This window comes from Delphinus delphis, chromosome 1, assembly GCF_949987515.2.
Source record: "Delphinus delphis chromosome 1, mDelDel1.2, whole genome shotgun sequence".
Taxonomy (NCBI): Eukaryota; Metazoa; Chordata; class Mammalia; order Artiodactyla; family Delphinidae; genus Delphinus; species Delphinus delphis.
The window spans coordinates 141,458,671-141,474,296 of NC_082683.1; the positions used below are offsets into that span (position 1 = coordinate 141,458,671).

The 15,626-nt window shown below is 37.4% G+C and overlaps 1 protein-coding gene across 2 annotated transcripts in view; it reads left to right on the plus strand.

Moving 5' to 3' along the window:
• The first annotated feature begins 15,319 nt into the window (after positions 1-15,319).
• PLA2G4A (phospholipase A2 group IVA) overlaps positions 15,320-15,626 on the plus strand; it is a 160,629-nt gene continuing 160,322 nt past the window's right edge. For both annotated transcript variants that reach the window (XM_060009905.1, XM_060009917.1), the window contains exon 1: positions 15,320-15,408. The gene's annotated coding sequence lies outside the window, so the exon portion shown is untranslated. The remainder of the gene's footprint in view (positions 15,409-15,626) is intronic.

Genomic DNA, 15,626 nt, shown 5'->3' on the forward strand with positions numbered 1-15,626 from the left:
TTATTGTAGGTCTTTTCCTTCTCTTGTGTTTCCTGCCTAGAGAAGTTCTTTTAGCATTTGTTGTAAAGCTGGTTTGGTGTTGCTGAATTCTCTTAGCTTTTGCTTGTCTGTAAAGTGTTTTCTGTTGTTTTTTTTTTTTGTGGTACATGGGCCTCTCACTGTTGTGGCCTCTCCCGTTGCGGGGCATGGCTCATGGGCCTAGCCGCTCCACAGCATGTGGGATCTTCCCGGACTGGGGCACGAACCCGTGTCCCCTGCATTGGCAGGCGGACTCTCAACCACTGTGCCACCAGGGAAGCCCTGTCTGTAAAGTTTTTAATTTCTCTGTCAAATCTGAATGAGATCCTTGCTGGGTAAAGTAATCTTGGTTGTAGGATTTTCCCTTTCATCACTTTAAATATGTCCTGCCACAGCCTTCTGGCTTTCAGAGTCTGGTGAAACATCAGCTGTTAACCTTATGGGGATTTTCTTGTATGTTATTTGTTGCTTTTCCCTTGCTGGTTTGAATATTTTTTGTTTGTATTTAATTTTTAAAATTTGATTAATATATGTCTTGGTGTGTTTCTTCTTGGATTTTTCCTGTATGGGACTCTCTGAGCTTCCTGGACTTGACTGAATATTTCCTTTCCCATATTAAGGAAGTTTTCAACTATAATCTCTTCAAATATTTTCTTAAACACTTTCTTTTCCTCTTCTTCTTCTGGGACCCTTAAAATTTGAATGTTGGTGCATTTAATATTGTCTCCAATGTCTCTGAGACTGTTCTCAATTCTTTTCATTCTTTTTTCTTTATTCTGCTCTGCTGTAGTTATTTCCACTATTTTATCTTCCAGGTCACTTTATCCATTCTTCTGTCTCAGTTATTCTTCTATTGATTCCTTCTAGAGAATTTTTAATTTTATTTATTGTGTTGTTCATCATTGTTTGTTTGCTCTTTGTTTCTTTTAGGTCCTTGTTAACCATTTCTTGTATTTTCTCCTTTCTATTTCCAAGAGTTTGGATCATCTTTACTACCATTACTCTGAATTCTTTTTCAGGTAGACTGCCTATTTCCTCTTCATTTCTTTGGTCTGATGGGTTTTTACTTTGCTCCTTCATCTGCTGTATATTTCTCTGTCTTCTCATTTTGTTTAACTTACTGTGTTTGGGGTCTCCTTTTTGCAGGCTGCAGGTTTGTAGTTCCCATTGGTTTTGGTGTCTGCCCTCAGTGAGTAAGGTTGGTTCAGTGGGTTGTGTAGGCTTTCTGGTGGGTGGGACTGGTGCCTGTGTTCTGGTGGGTGGGGCTGGATCTTGTCTTTCTGGTAAGCAGGGCTGCATTGGGTGGTGTGTTTTGGGGTGTCTGTGAACTTAGTATGATATTAGGTAGCCTCTCTGTTAATGGGTGGTGGTGTGTTCTTGTCTTGCTAGTTGTTTGGCATGGGGTGTCCAGCACTGGAGCTTGCTGGCCGTTGGGTGGAGCTGGGTATTAGCATTGAGACGGAGTTCACTGGGAGAGCTCTCGCCAATTGATATTACATGGGTCTCTGGTGGTCCAGTGTCCTGAACTTGACTCTCCCACCTCGGAGGCTCAGGCTTAACACCAGGCAGAGCACCAAGACCCTGTCAGCCACATGGCCAAGTATGTGGGGAGTTTCTTGCCTTTTTGGCAGTCTGAGGCCTTCTGCCAGTGTTCAGTAGGTGTTCTGTAGGAGTTCTTCCACATGTAGCTGTATTTTTGATGTATTTGTGGGGAGGAAGGTGATCTCCACGTCTTAATCCTCCGCCATCTTGTAGGCCCCCCTGTGACTGCTTCTTGTCTTTGGTAAGCATTGCTTCACAAAACCACCTGTTTTTCTTTCTTTTTTAAATTTAAATGAAGTTTACATTTTTTTATTTTAAATTTTTAAATTTAAACGAAAATTTAACCCAGAGTTATGAGGCTGTTTTCTATTATGGTTTCCTCCACTGTAATCATTTGATAAAACTCTTCTTCTATTTACCTTACTTTCATTGATTTCACTGCAGACACCCTCAGGAATGGCTAAGGAACTCTACTGTCATCAATCATCCAGTTGAGGTATGTTGCAGAGTGTTAAAATTTCATTCTAGAACCTTAATATGAGAAACAGAAGCATACTAGTTTGTGTTAATTTTGGTCCTGAATTCATTGTGCCTTATCTTAAAAAAAAAATTCAACCAGAATTTGGGGAGCATAATTCAGAATTTGGTAACACAAAGAAGAAATATTATAGGAAAACATGTTATTATCATATATAAAATGCAGAGCAGTGGAATCTTGGAAATTAAGATACTGATTTATCACACTGTTTCTTGAATTAATTAAGATCAGTTATCGAAACTAATAGAATAAAAAATAACAAGACAAAAGAGCTTAGAAAGCTAAGCAGAGGGAATTCATTCATTTCAAAAGATCTATTGCATACTAGTTATTAACTTATGTGGCATCATGTTTTACATAGTTTATACAGCAGAACACAAAATAGACAGTCTTGCCCTCCCCAGGAGTGTAGTCTAGAGCATGAAACTATAGGAAATGTAGGCACTGCATAAATGACTTGAAGTGTTAAGATGGAGATTTGCAGGGGAAATAAAAGGAAAAGGAGAGAAGCCTGGTTTGTTTGGGCAGAGAAAGGTGGGTGTTGGCCTGGTAAAATCTTTTTGGAAAAAGGAATCTTTAAATTGAAAATTGAAGTTAAGTAGATGTCAGCAAGGCAGAGATGTTGAGAAAGAAATGTGATTTGTGTGAAGGTAATTAGACAGTCAAGAGTATGAGATATTGGAATTGAAAAAAGTCCAGTTAGCTCTGGAGAAAAGAGAAACAGATGATACTTATTGAGTCAAGGTATTCTGAGACCATGTCAAAGAGAATGGGTAGCATTCCAAAAGAAGTGGGGAGACATTGAAGGGAATTGACAAAAGATTTGTGTACTGCAGTGATCATGACCATATTAGCTGCTATTAGAGAAAGCTTTGGAGGGGAAACGAGTGAAAGTTGGGAACATATATGTGTATATCTATATGTGCCTCTCAGACAATATGTCTACCAGGCAATAAGGTAGATTGTATTAACTGAAGAAAGAGCAAGAGGAAGTTTGGGATTATGATTTATCACATTTATGCAGCCTGGTGAAGTCTTCCTTCTTGATGACAACACTTGGTAAGAGATTGCAAACATTTGTACTGCTGGAAGTGTTCCCTAGCCTTTCTGGATAGGGTTCAAAATTATGGTTCCCAGACCTTTGGATATCAGGGATCAAAAATTACTTCCCTCTCCCCCCCGCAAAAAACCAAAACAAAACAATAACCCAAATAAAAATTTGGATTGCCATTCTAACACCAAACTTTAAAGAATACAATCTCACAAGAAATGGTAAGCCTTCTCGTTCCTCTGAAAGGATGGTTAATAACATTTTTGTGCATAAGATTGTCCTCATTTTTCTAGTTCTATAGTTCACAAAGCTATAACATTTTGTCTTGTTCAGAGTAGCCCAAAGACTGAATTTTGTAAACCTCAGCTCCACCTACCACAGAGACAGGATAAAAACTGGTATTGCCCTTACCTGTGAATCAAACATACCCAAAGTCACTTAAGAGTTTGAAAATGCCTTAATTCCCCACCTGTGTCTTTTAGGATAGACTAGAAGGGGCTTAACCTCTCTTACCGAGAAAGTGGCAGAGTTGCTTATTCATTGGAGGAGAGCAGAGGTTTCTCAGAGTTTTCCTTTGTTTAATAACTACTAGATTTGTAAATATACCCCTGGAAGACACAACACAATTCTGATGAGTCATCGTGCTTTCATATAAGAGTGCTGAAAAGTAGCCTCAGAATAGGAACAGAAACTTAAAACCTCTTATTTTAAGACTTCCCTGACTTGTGGTATTTTTCTAAGGAACATACACATACAATAAAATAGCTGCATATATATTAATATATATTGAAAATATTTAGAAATTAAAGATCCAGTGAGTGAGCATCTCTGAAAATGTTTGTTTCATAGACACTGTATTTTTGCTTTCACTTTATTCTTAATTAAAGTAGTTCATCTGGTGGAAGAAAACTTTGGGAACAGGAAAATGTAATTTTTGTCTCTATATAAAGCAGGCTTAAGAAGGTCTGAGAGTTTAGTCTTAACCTGGAGAGGAATGACACTAGCATACTTCCCACTAGCACATCAAGAGGAGTATTTCCAGAAACTTGAACTTCTTGCTTCCTTCATCATTCCTTAGATATTTTAGAGCAGAATAAATGCTATTATTACTAGGTAAAATCCTGCCTATGTACAATGTGATATTTGTCAAACTTGTTTTAAGTTACATATATTAAAAAAACAACAACAATAAAAATGCCATGGGTTTCGAAATCAGGAAGACTTGAGTCTGGATCTCTGCTCTAACACTAATAACTTACCTTGGGCAATTTAGTGAACGTGTGCCTTAGTTTCTCATTTATATGAGAATATTATTAATTATTAATTAATGTGGATAATACCCTGTTATAGTGCAGTTGAAAGTGAATGAAACAGCATCAGTATGTTTTCTGGACCCTCAATAAATGATTACTATTCTCTTGTCATTTTCATTCTTCTGGTTCTAGTATCCAACCCTCCCTTTCCACCTAGATCCCTTTGGATGTACTGGATGTTGGATATCCATCTGCCTGATCTAGAGTGTTCTCCACAGGGAAACATACAAATGTTAACTTTCCCATTGCTCCTCAGATCAAAGTTTGCCTCTTCAATTAATTGTGGATTTGAACTGAGTTTTAGTTACAAAAATGTTTAACAAAATTTTGTTTATAATAGTGGAAAATGTTGGAAATAGCGTAATATCTTAAAATAAGTTATCCTTTAATAAATTCTAGTGTACTCATATATTGTAATATTACACAACCATTAAAAATATCTTATTGGCATGGAAAAATATTTCCAACATGCTGTGGATAGGGAAAAATAGAAATACACTGTAATGATATGAAAAATCATATGTACATGCATAGAATAAAAAACCAGAATGATATACAACAAATGTTAACAATTGTTATCTCTGGATGGTGGGATGTGCGATTTTTTCTTCTCTTTCTTCTAAATAAGTAGGCCAATGGCTATGACTTCTATAAGACAGGATGTAAGAAATGTGACATTTATTTTCCTAGTCAAAGTTAAACTGCTCCTAGTCCCTATCTGGCTAGGACATTTAATTTCAAGCATTATTATTATTTTTTTTTTTTGCGGTACGCGGGCCTCTCACTGTTGCGGCCTCTCCCGCTGCGGAGCACAGGCTCCGGACGCGCAGGCTCAGCGGTCATGGCTCACGGGCCCAGCCGCTCTGCGACATGTGGGATCCTCCCGGACCGGGGCGTGAACCCGTGTCCCCTGCATCGGCAGGCGGACTCTCAACCACTGCACCATCAGGGAAGCCCTCAAGCATTGAAACTTGTTTCCTCTTAAAATTATCCAAGTTTGTGCAAGTGTCCTGTGGATCTTGTAAAGTTCCAATCATTTAAATAGAATCTTCACGTTTTGTTGTATTGCCATTACCCATGATAAGCCCATGCCCAAACCGCATCATGCCTTTAAATCTAAGGAATTTTCTCTTTCCTCTGGGCCCAGCTTGAGTCCTACAAACTCCTGCAGATATAGTCCAGTGTTACCCTAGGCACTGTGCATTTTGTGATCCCAAATCTTTTCATTCCTCCTCAAATTGTTTTTCTTATTTTCACATGGCAAAATTGTTTCCCACTATGAATAAACTGGCTTTCTTATTCAGGTATTAACTCATGATGTAAGTGGAAATTGGAAGATGAAATCTAAATATACACTATTAAATGCATACTTATTACGTATCACTATGTATTACTTATATACTACTATGTAATAATATGTATTATTATTGTATAAGGCACTAGAATCCTTAATTTTAAGTGGAGTCTCTGAACCATCAATCTTATACAAATTATCTTCTACCATGCGGCCAGGTAGCCATTCCCCAGAGGTCTTGCTACCTGCTCTTGATCTGAGGGATTGGGTTACCAGCACTCTGTAAATAAACAAATCACCTGGATCCTTTCTACCTTGTCTTCACATTTGCTCCCTTTCATAATTCCCTATAAGAACTTGCACTTTGCAAACATATTGGGAAAAAACATGGAGGAAAGTGGGGAGTACAGGGGAGTAATCTTCTCCATGCTTTATAGTGGCTGCTTTAGTGGTTATACTTCTTAAAAGATTATTTGTTAAGGGAACACAATATCATGATTTGGAGTAGAGAAGAAAAACTACCCATAGCCCTGAGAACTAAACACAAAAGGATGGCACATGCATTTTCAAAATGTTCAACAGTGAAATTTTTACCTTTCTAATATGAATTTTTTTAAAAAAGAAAAAAAAAACAGCTATCAGGGACCAAAACAAAACATGTGTTTATAAAAACTCAAAACTTTCCCAATTCTTATTTACTTGGGAACTTTTTCTTTGACTTCTAAGGCTCAATTAATTTATCTGTAAATAGGCAATGGGAAAGAGCTATAGAAAGAGATATGTAATTTGAGGTCAAAGGTTTGGTTTAAACTTTGATGTTCACTTTTGGGTAAATCACCTACTCTGCAAGGCTGGGGCAATGCTACCAGGATGCCCAGTTAATCCCAGAGGTTACATGCAACTCCATCGGATGACTCCAGTACACTGGAAAGAGTTTCTTCTCTAAGGAATCGTGTCTGCCTCCCCGAGGACTTAAAAGCAGAGGACACATTTTATAATCCCAAATCTCCTTCCCCAAATTGTTTTTCATAACTTTCGGTTGGCAAAACTGATCCCAGCTAAGAATAAACTGACTGACTTGTTCAGACATAACTATATGAGGTAAGCAGCAATTTGAAGATTAAATCTTAAATCTTAATAAAACATTAAATACATACCATGTATAAGACATTGTCTCTAACTCTAGACTGAGTCTCTGAATCATCAATCTGTTACAGATTATCTTCTCATACCATGTGGTTTGGTCTACTCCTGGAGTTGAGTTTTGTCAAACTGTCTCAACCTTCCAAATCATCTTTCTCATCTTGATAAGTCTCCTCCCCTACAGGGAGTTCACCATTCCTTCTTGACACAGTAATCACTCAGGTGTTCCCCCTCCTCACATTACTGTCTCTATTCTTCAGTCTATGCTGCTGTGTTACTAAATACCAAGTTAATAATGTCATTCCCTTGCTAAGAGCCAAGAAACCAACACCCTTCTCTGACAAGTAACTACCATATTCAAAACAGAATAGCGCAACTAACCACTACCATCTTTGATAGCTGGGAAATTTCTTTCTTTCATTCTTTCCTTCTGTCTTTTTTTTTTCAAATTTGCCATTACATTTATTTATTCTCTTTTTTAAAATTTTATTTTTTTAATTGAAGTGTAGTTGATTTATAATGTGTTAGTTTCTTCTTTTTTTTAATTTTTGGCTGCGTTGGGTCTTCATTGCTGCGTGCAGGCTTTCTCTAGTTGAGGTGAGTGGGGACTACTCTTCATTGCGGTGCACAGGCTTTTCACTGCAGTGGCTTCTCTTGTTGCAGAGCATGGGCTCTAGGCGTGTGGGCTTCAATAGTTGTGGCATGTGGGCTCAGTAGTTGTGGCTTGCGGGCTGTAGAGCACAGGCTCAGTAGTTGTGGCGCACAGGCTCAGTTGCTCTGCAGCATGTGAGGTCTTCCTGGACCAGGGCTTGAACCCATGTCCCCTGCGTTGGCAGGCAGATTCTTAACCACTGCACCACCAGGGAAGTCCCGTTGTGTTAGTTTCAAGTGTACAGCAAAGTGATTCAATTATACACACACACACACACACACACACACACACACACACACACACATAGGACCTACCTGTACAGTAGGTCCTTGCTGGTTACCTATTTTATATATAGTAGTGTGTATGTGTTGATCCCAAACTCCTAAATTATCCCCCTCCCCCTTTCCCCTTTGGTGATAGCTGGGAAGTTTCTTTTTCATCACAGGAAAATGTCTAAATTCCTCCATCTGTTTTTGAAGAATTTTAAAAATCTGACCTCCAGTGTACATTTCTGAACTGCTCTCCCCACAAACTCTTCTCCTTTTAGAACTGCCTTTGCACTTCCTCCCAACCATTAATTCCTGCCTTTGCTGCTTAAATTGCTCACAGCTACCCATCAAAATCCAATCCTAGTTTCATGACCCAGTTTTGATTTCAGATTTAATTTAGTACTTCGTTGTCTCTTCCTCACTCTAGCACTTTCTGTTCAACACACTTGTAATGGCTTTTAGTCATATATGTCTTTCATGTTTCATGTGTCAATACGGGTTTCTGTGCTTGTACTTGCTGGTTCTTCTGTCTGAACATTCCTCCCACACTGTTTCATGACTGGTTGGCTTAGTCTCATCTTTCAATCAAAATGTATCCTCAGAGTGGTCTTTCCTGGACTTTTTTTTTTTTAAGTCATTATCTTGTTCATCATGTTCCTTGACTCCCCTGTGCACTAGGATGTGAGCTACATGAAAATACGGACCTTGCCTATCCATTGCTCTCTCTCTCCAGTGCCTAACCGTATGCTTGGCACAGGATAAATAGGCAAGACATCCAGGGAATGGCTATATGGAGCGCTTGGTAAAGTTGGGTTATGTCTTTAGAAGTTCTCAGGACCAATCTTGGCATGGAAGCAGTGTAAAAGCTTCTTACCTTCAAGAGAGGAAGTGACTTGGCCAGTGGGCCTATCAGTAGTAACCTGTGCTTACTGAGTTTAATTTTTGCCTCCCCAAGTGTATTACAGAATTTGTAAAGGATCTCCTAGCACAGACATTTAAAAATCATTGTGAGTGAGTGATCAGATGAATGAATCATATTTATTGGGTGAATGGATGCTGTTTACTAAACACATATTAACTTCAAAGAGAATGCTGTGTAAAGATTGGTGGAACATTTCAAAATAATGACCGTATGTAACTTAAGCCATGCATTTATTACAAGTAGCAGAATGGCTGTTAAGGGAAATAGAAATATCTAGAGCGCCAAATGAAAGGGAGATTGTTTTTCTAGAACTATGATTTATAGCAAAATAATCATACCTTCTTCTTTCTCCCTATTTTAGTGATAAATCAAAATATTATCTGATATTGCAGTGCTTTCTTTAAATGTAGCAAGTTATAAGCAGTAATGGACTTACAACTGTTTAGGATATTAGTCTAATATTTTATTTTTATTTCAGTTCTTGGACCATTGCTATTTTCAGGAAAGTAAAAATACCTCAGTAGTGTATTAATTAGGAAATATTTAAATTTGTTGAGTCAACAATGTTTTCTTTAATAGTCCTATCTATCTGTAGAAAACAGTTGGATCATTTTGCTAATTGGAATGAATTAGATTAGCAGAAATTTTTATTTTTTATAGCAGCTTTTGGATTTTTGTTGTTGTGGTTATAAATTATCAAATTTTACTCTATCCTAAAAAATAAATTTGGGACGAACTGAGATTTAAGGCTAGATTATAAATGTAATGAAATTAAATTTTGTTATGTGACTATTCTTGTTATTTGGGTGAAGATTAAGAGTTGTCTTTATTGTGTTTCCAATCAGAGAAAACTTTTATATATATATGGATTTTATATATATATATATATAGAATGAAGGAAAACAGATTTTTCCAAAGAGAACATGTTGGTCTTGACAATGTATTTGAAAAGTCACATAGCAAAAGTGCTTTTGAGATACTTACTCACTGGTTTTATAAACATAAGTACAGGAATGCTATTATCTTCATCCCCTAATGGAATCCCTTTACTGACATCATCGGAGCTCAGTTAGTTGAGGAACTCTGGACATTTGCTTAGCAGTAATTCTTCCTAGTCAGGATTGCCTTCAAAGCAAAAGACATGTGCTCAACCTCTCGCATGGTTGCCAGTACATTTAAATTCCAAGAGTACAGGAATTTTTAAAACCCTATAAAGTGTCTGCAAGGCAGTTTCTGAGCTGTGTGATTGGGCTCGTGCCCATTCTGACAGAACTGGTGAAATTAGACATGCACTAGCTTTACCAAATTTAGAGGGATCTTGGAGAGCAGAAAACAGCTTGTACATTGTTATTATTTTTTTTGAAAATAATTACATTTATTATAGTCCCCAAAGTCAAGGGTCTTATTTTTTTTAATAGATCTTTAGTGAAGTATAACTGCTTCACAAGACTGCACTAGCCTCTGTTGCACAGCAAAGTGAATCAGCCACATGCACACATACATCCTCATAGCCCCTCCCTCTTGAGCCTCCCTCCCACCTTCCCTATCCCACCTCTCTAGGTCGTCACAAAGCACCGAACTGATCTCCCTATGCTATGCTGCTGTTTCCCACTAGCTAACTATACATTATTGTCACAAGTAGGTAAAATGAATTAGGACAACTTGGTTTTGTCAAAAGTTCCTTAACATGGTGTATCTGTAGTCAAATTTTCTACTGTGTATTAAGTCATGTTAATCACTGACAATATGACTCCATTTGTATAATATAAATTTGTAAGTCAGGGATTTGGTTGATTTGGGTTAGGCTGAAAAGGTGGTCAAACAAAACAAAAAATATACACTGAAAAAATTGTCGGACAGACTTGGATTGAAATCCTGGCTTCACTACTGATTTTATGTGCTTAGGATTCTATATAAAGACAGTAATGCATAATTTCATGAATATAGTGGTTAATGATACTGCAAATGTAGTGATAATACAAAGTATGTGGTCCAATATAGGCTCTATATAAGGAGCAACAATGATATTACCATTGCTTTATTTGGTATAGTCCTCTTAATATATTTTTAAAAAAACACGGAGGAGGAAAAAGTTTAATAAAGTAGTAATAATCTGCCTAACATGTTCAATTAAAAGAAGAATAATTAACACGGGGTGGGGAAGAGGAGGGTGGGACAAATTGGGAGATTAAGATGGACATATATACACTACCACACGCAAAATAGATAGTGGGAACAAGCTATAAAGCACAGGAAGGGCTTTCCTGGTGGCGCAGTGGTTGAGAATCCACCTGCCAATGCAGGGACAAGGGTTCGAGCCCTGGCCTGGGAAGATCCTACATGCCACGGAGCAACTAAGCCCGTGAGCCACAACTACTGAGCCTGAGCTCTAGAGCTCGCGTGTCACAACTACTGAAGCCCGTGCACCTAGAGCCCGTGCTCCGCAACAAGAGAAGCCACCTCAATGGGAAGGCCGTGCACCACATCGAAGAGTAACCCATGCTCGCTGCAACTAGAGAAAGCTTGTGTGCAGCAATGAAGACCCAACGCAGCCAAAAATAAATAAATAAATAAATAAATTTATATAAAAGAAAGAAAAGCACAGGAAGCTCAGCTTGGTGCTCTGTGATGACCTAGATGGGTGGGATGGGAGTAGGTGGGATGGAAGTCCAAGAGGGAGGGATTATAGGTATACATATAGCTGATTCACTGCATTATACAGCAGAAACTAACACAACATTGTAAAGCAATTATACTCCAAATAAATAAATAAATAATGTTAAAAAGAACTATTAAGAAATAAGAGAAAATTATTGCTTCCATTTTTCAGGTCAAAAATATTGATGCAAACCTATGGGTATAGTAAATGTACACTGAAGGTACAGATGATGAGTCCTAGTAGATATTTAGCTATTGAAATAGAGTTCTTATTGTTCATAAATATACTATCTCTAGATCTGTGCTTTCGACACAACTAAGTTTTATTTATTTTAAAAATTTTTTATTTTATTTATTTATTTGGTTGTGCCATGCAGCTTGTGGGATCTCAGTTCCCTGACCTGGGATTGAACCCTGGTCATATCAGTGAAAGCCCAGATTCCTAACCGCTAGGCCACCAGGGAACTCCCATGACATCTAATTTTTAAATTAATTGTAAATATATTTTAATTAGGATCCATTTCACCCTTATCTCTGATTAGCTTCATATTTACAGGAATTTTATTAGTGTCTGTCAGGGCATAAAAAAATAAACTTCCTCTTCTTTAGTACGGATGGAAATGGCAGTAGGGTGGCAGTAGGGTGCTATTTGGGTGTCAGGTTTAAGACATCTTTGAACCTAATATCATGGATAACAAATTCAACAAACATCCTTTGAACTCCTAATATGTTATGGACTTTGTGTGCCAAGAGGGTTTACTAAAATTAAGAAGGCTTGTTTCCTACCATCATGTAGCATAAAATATTTTTCCTTTAATAAGTGTTCTTACTGAAACTGAAAGATTAATTATGCTGGAAAGGGGAGTGGGTAGAGAAATTTTCCAGACAAGGTATAATTGAGCTAACCCTTGCAGAGTAAGTAGGGTTATTTTAGTAGAATTTAAGGGAAATGTGTGCAAGGAGATTAGTCTCTGTGGTAGTCTGAATGAAAGATGAGAGTTAATTAGCTGGATGACAAAAAATTCACAGGTGAGAATTACTTTCATTTTCTTTGATTGGGGTGTCTTACTAACTTGATTTTGTTAATACATAAAGAGAGGAATGACTCATATTAATTATATTCATAGATAAATAGTAAGAATACCAATTTATTGTTTTACCTTCACTATAGTTGCATTATGAACTAGAACATGCAAGTGTAGCAGTGGAAAAGAGGGACATATTATTATAAGTAAATTGGTTAATTGGTGACTATTGAGAACCTTCCCTGTTTCTATCTGCAATCTGGATTAGATTTCCCCGTTCAGCATACCATGCTGGCTAATAATTTTCATTGGATGTATGGATTTAACTACCAAACAGTATCTCATTCCTCAAGTCCAAGTAAATTTATGGGAGACAAATCACTTTCATATGGTTAGAATACAGGATAGGTGAAGTGGAAGCAGTGAAAAAGACAATAGAAAGCAATTGCATATAGAGGAAGAAAAATCAATCATGAAAACTTCAGGTTTTTCTTTTCTGCTTTTCAAGCCATGGGTTTTGACAAGTAGGTACTTTCTTGTAGTTAATTTGGCCAGTTTTTAGGCCATTCCTTTTGCTTAATTATCCAGTGCTTAAATTAGCTTAATATCCTCAGTCTCTATTTTTGAAAATATTGATAATTAATGGTAAAGGGTCTGAAACTTATTGACTAGCAATAATGCACAAGGTGGGATTGGACTCGAAGAGGCTGCTACATACTCAGTTTCAGATGAGTCCTACCTGTATTCCTTCTCCTAACAGATCTTCTTGATGGTTAGGCCTGGAAAAGAGGGGTCTTCCGACCAATTCATCCCACAGACTGAGGCAGGCTATGAAAGCAGGGGCTTTCTTACCTAAGGTGGAGGTTCTTGAACTCGTAGGCTAATGTTGGAAATATTTTTGGAGGAACTAGGACAAAGTAAGGATAGTCAGTCTGAATAGGTATCATTCATCTAGTGGTCTATGTAAACAATGAGATCATAGGTAGGGAGCCAAACTGAACGGAATGTGGGCAATGGGAGGTGGTCCGGATATCCGTTCCAGAGAGGGAGAGACATACCTGCAGGAGATTTTATTCACTATAAGGATGAAGATGTCAGCCCAATTTAGTAAGGCTGAAAAGAGGCAAATATCTCCCCATATGTTTTAACCCTAGCCATAACATATCCTGAAATTCTCTTTGAAAGTATTTAATCAAAACTTTTTCTTATCTTTAACAGATTACACACTATTGGATATCCCCTCCAAATACTGAGTTACAACTTTTTATTATCAAACTGACCCGAGCACTGTGAAGCTGCCTTTCAAAGGAGTCTTTCTTCACCAGGGTCTTAGGATGAATGTGCCCTGCAAAACATATTCTTTCTTTACCTGGGGAAAAAGGTAAAAAAAAATAGTAGTGTGCTCTCTGTTCCTCTACTTAGCACACTTAACCTTTCAGAAATTTAGGATCTTCTTTGGAAAGAAAACAATCTTGACTTCCTGAGACACCACAGGCCTTTTTTTTAGAAAGGTGAGACTAATAGTATAACAGGTTGAACTTATAGGAGAAAATCAAGACAAAAAGGAGTTGAATTCTGAGCTACAGAAAGCAGATAATCCAGAAGATTTAATGATGGGGTCTGCAGAAATTATATTCTTTGAAAATGTTACAAGAGAGATAGGAGAGTGTGCTCAATGTTAGATTAAAGACAAAATTAGAAGATCCTGTGTTTGAAAAACAAGATACACTAAATGAATGTGTCAGTCTTTAAAGACACTAATTTTTTGTTTTGTTTTAAAATTTTATTTTATTGCAGTAAGAACAATTAACATGAAATCAACCCCCTTCAATTTTTAAGTGTACCCCACATTATGGTTGACTATAGATATAATGTGGTACAGCAGATCTCTCCAACTTCCTCATCTTGCTTAACTGAAACTTTATGCTCACTGATTTGTAACTCCCCATGACCCCCTCCCCTCAGCCCTTGGTAACCACCACATTTTTAATTTTTTATCTTCAAATATATTTAGTTGCTCAGAGTTTGATATTCAGAAAAAGCTAAATGTAATGACTAATTATTATGGTGTTCATATTAGCTACAGATTAATACTAAAAAGTTAGAATTAAACAGTCACTTATCCTTTTTTTTATAAATGAAATTGATTTTAGTAATATAAGTTTTTTTGGCCGTGCCCTGTGACATGTGGTATCTTAGTTCCCCAGCCAGGGTTCGAACCCATGCCCCCTGCAGTGGAAGTTGGAAGTGCACAGTCTTAACCACTGGACCACCAGGGAAGACCCAGGTCATTTATTCTAACGTTGCAAAAAAAACCAAAAAAAAAAAACCCTCAAGTTTCTGTTATAATTCGTAGCGAATTGCATGATAACATCTCATGGCTGATTGATAAAGAATAAAGAGAAAGAAGTCATCTTGTAAAGACACTAATTGATTCTTGCAGAATTTGGATAAATTTAAACAATATACCTTCTTTGTTACAGTGATATCAGGTATTTGAATTTACTTTGCATATTTCTAATTTAACCTGATTTGATTTTTCCCCCTAAATCTCAACATATTATTACATTCTCCAGTATGCCTTGGGTTATCCATATTTTCAATTGAGTTCTTACTTGTTTGGAAAAAAAGGAGGAAGCAGTAACTACTTAAGGACAAGAAGTACTTTCAGACACACGCATACATAGACTCCATGTAATTTAGGACTGTTTAACTTACATATTATTTAAGCATGTTTTCTGACTTCAAACTCCTAGTTCTGATAAGTAAACATTTACATTTAAGATACTAGCTGCTCTGAGAACAACGCTTTTCCTCCCTTCCTCCTTAAATCCACCTTAACACATCTGCAAAGACGAAAGGAAACCAGCTCACATTTTAGCCCCTCCTACCAAGGATAAGACTTGAACTTCTCTGTGGTCCCGGGCTGAGAAAGGATCCTGACAGAAAGCTAGAGGCGTAAAGGAGCCTGAGGAATCTCATTGTAAGTCTGGGAACTGTAAGCAATATATTTACTCTTCCCTCACTCGCTCCACTTCTCTCTCCCGCCCTCCCTAGCTTTTAGTTTGTATCTTGCTTGGAAGGAAGAAAGAATGAAGGGAAGCCTAGGATTCACCGCTGTGAAAAGTCTGCATGTCCTCTGAGTTTTGAAATGAGATACAGATCAGGAACCTTAATTTCCTTCTAACAAATGCCAGTTTG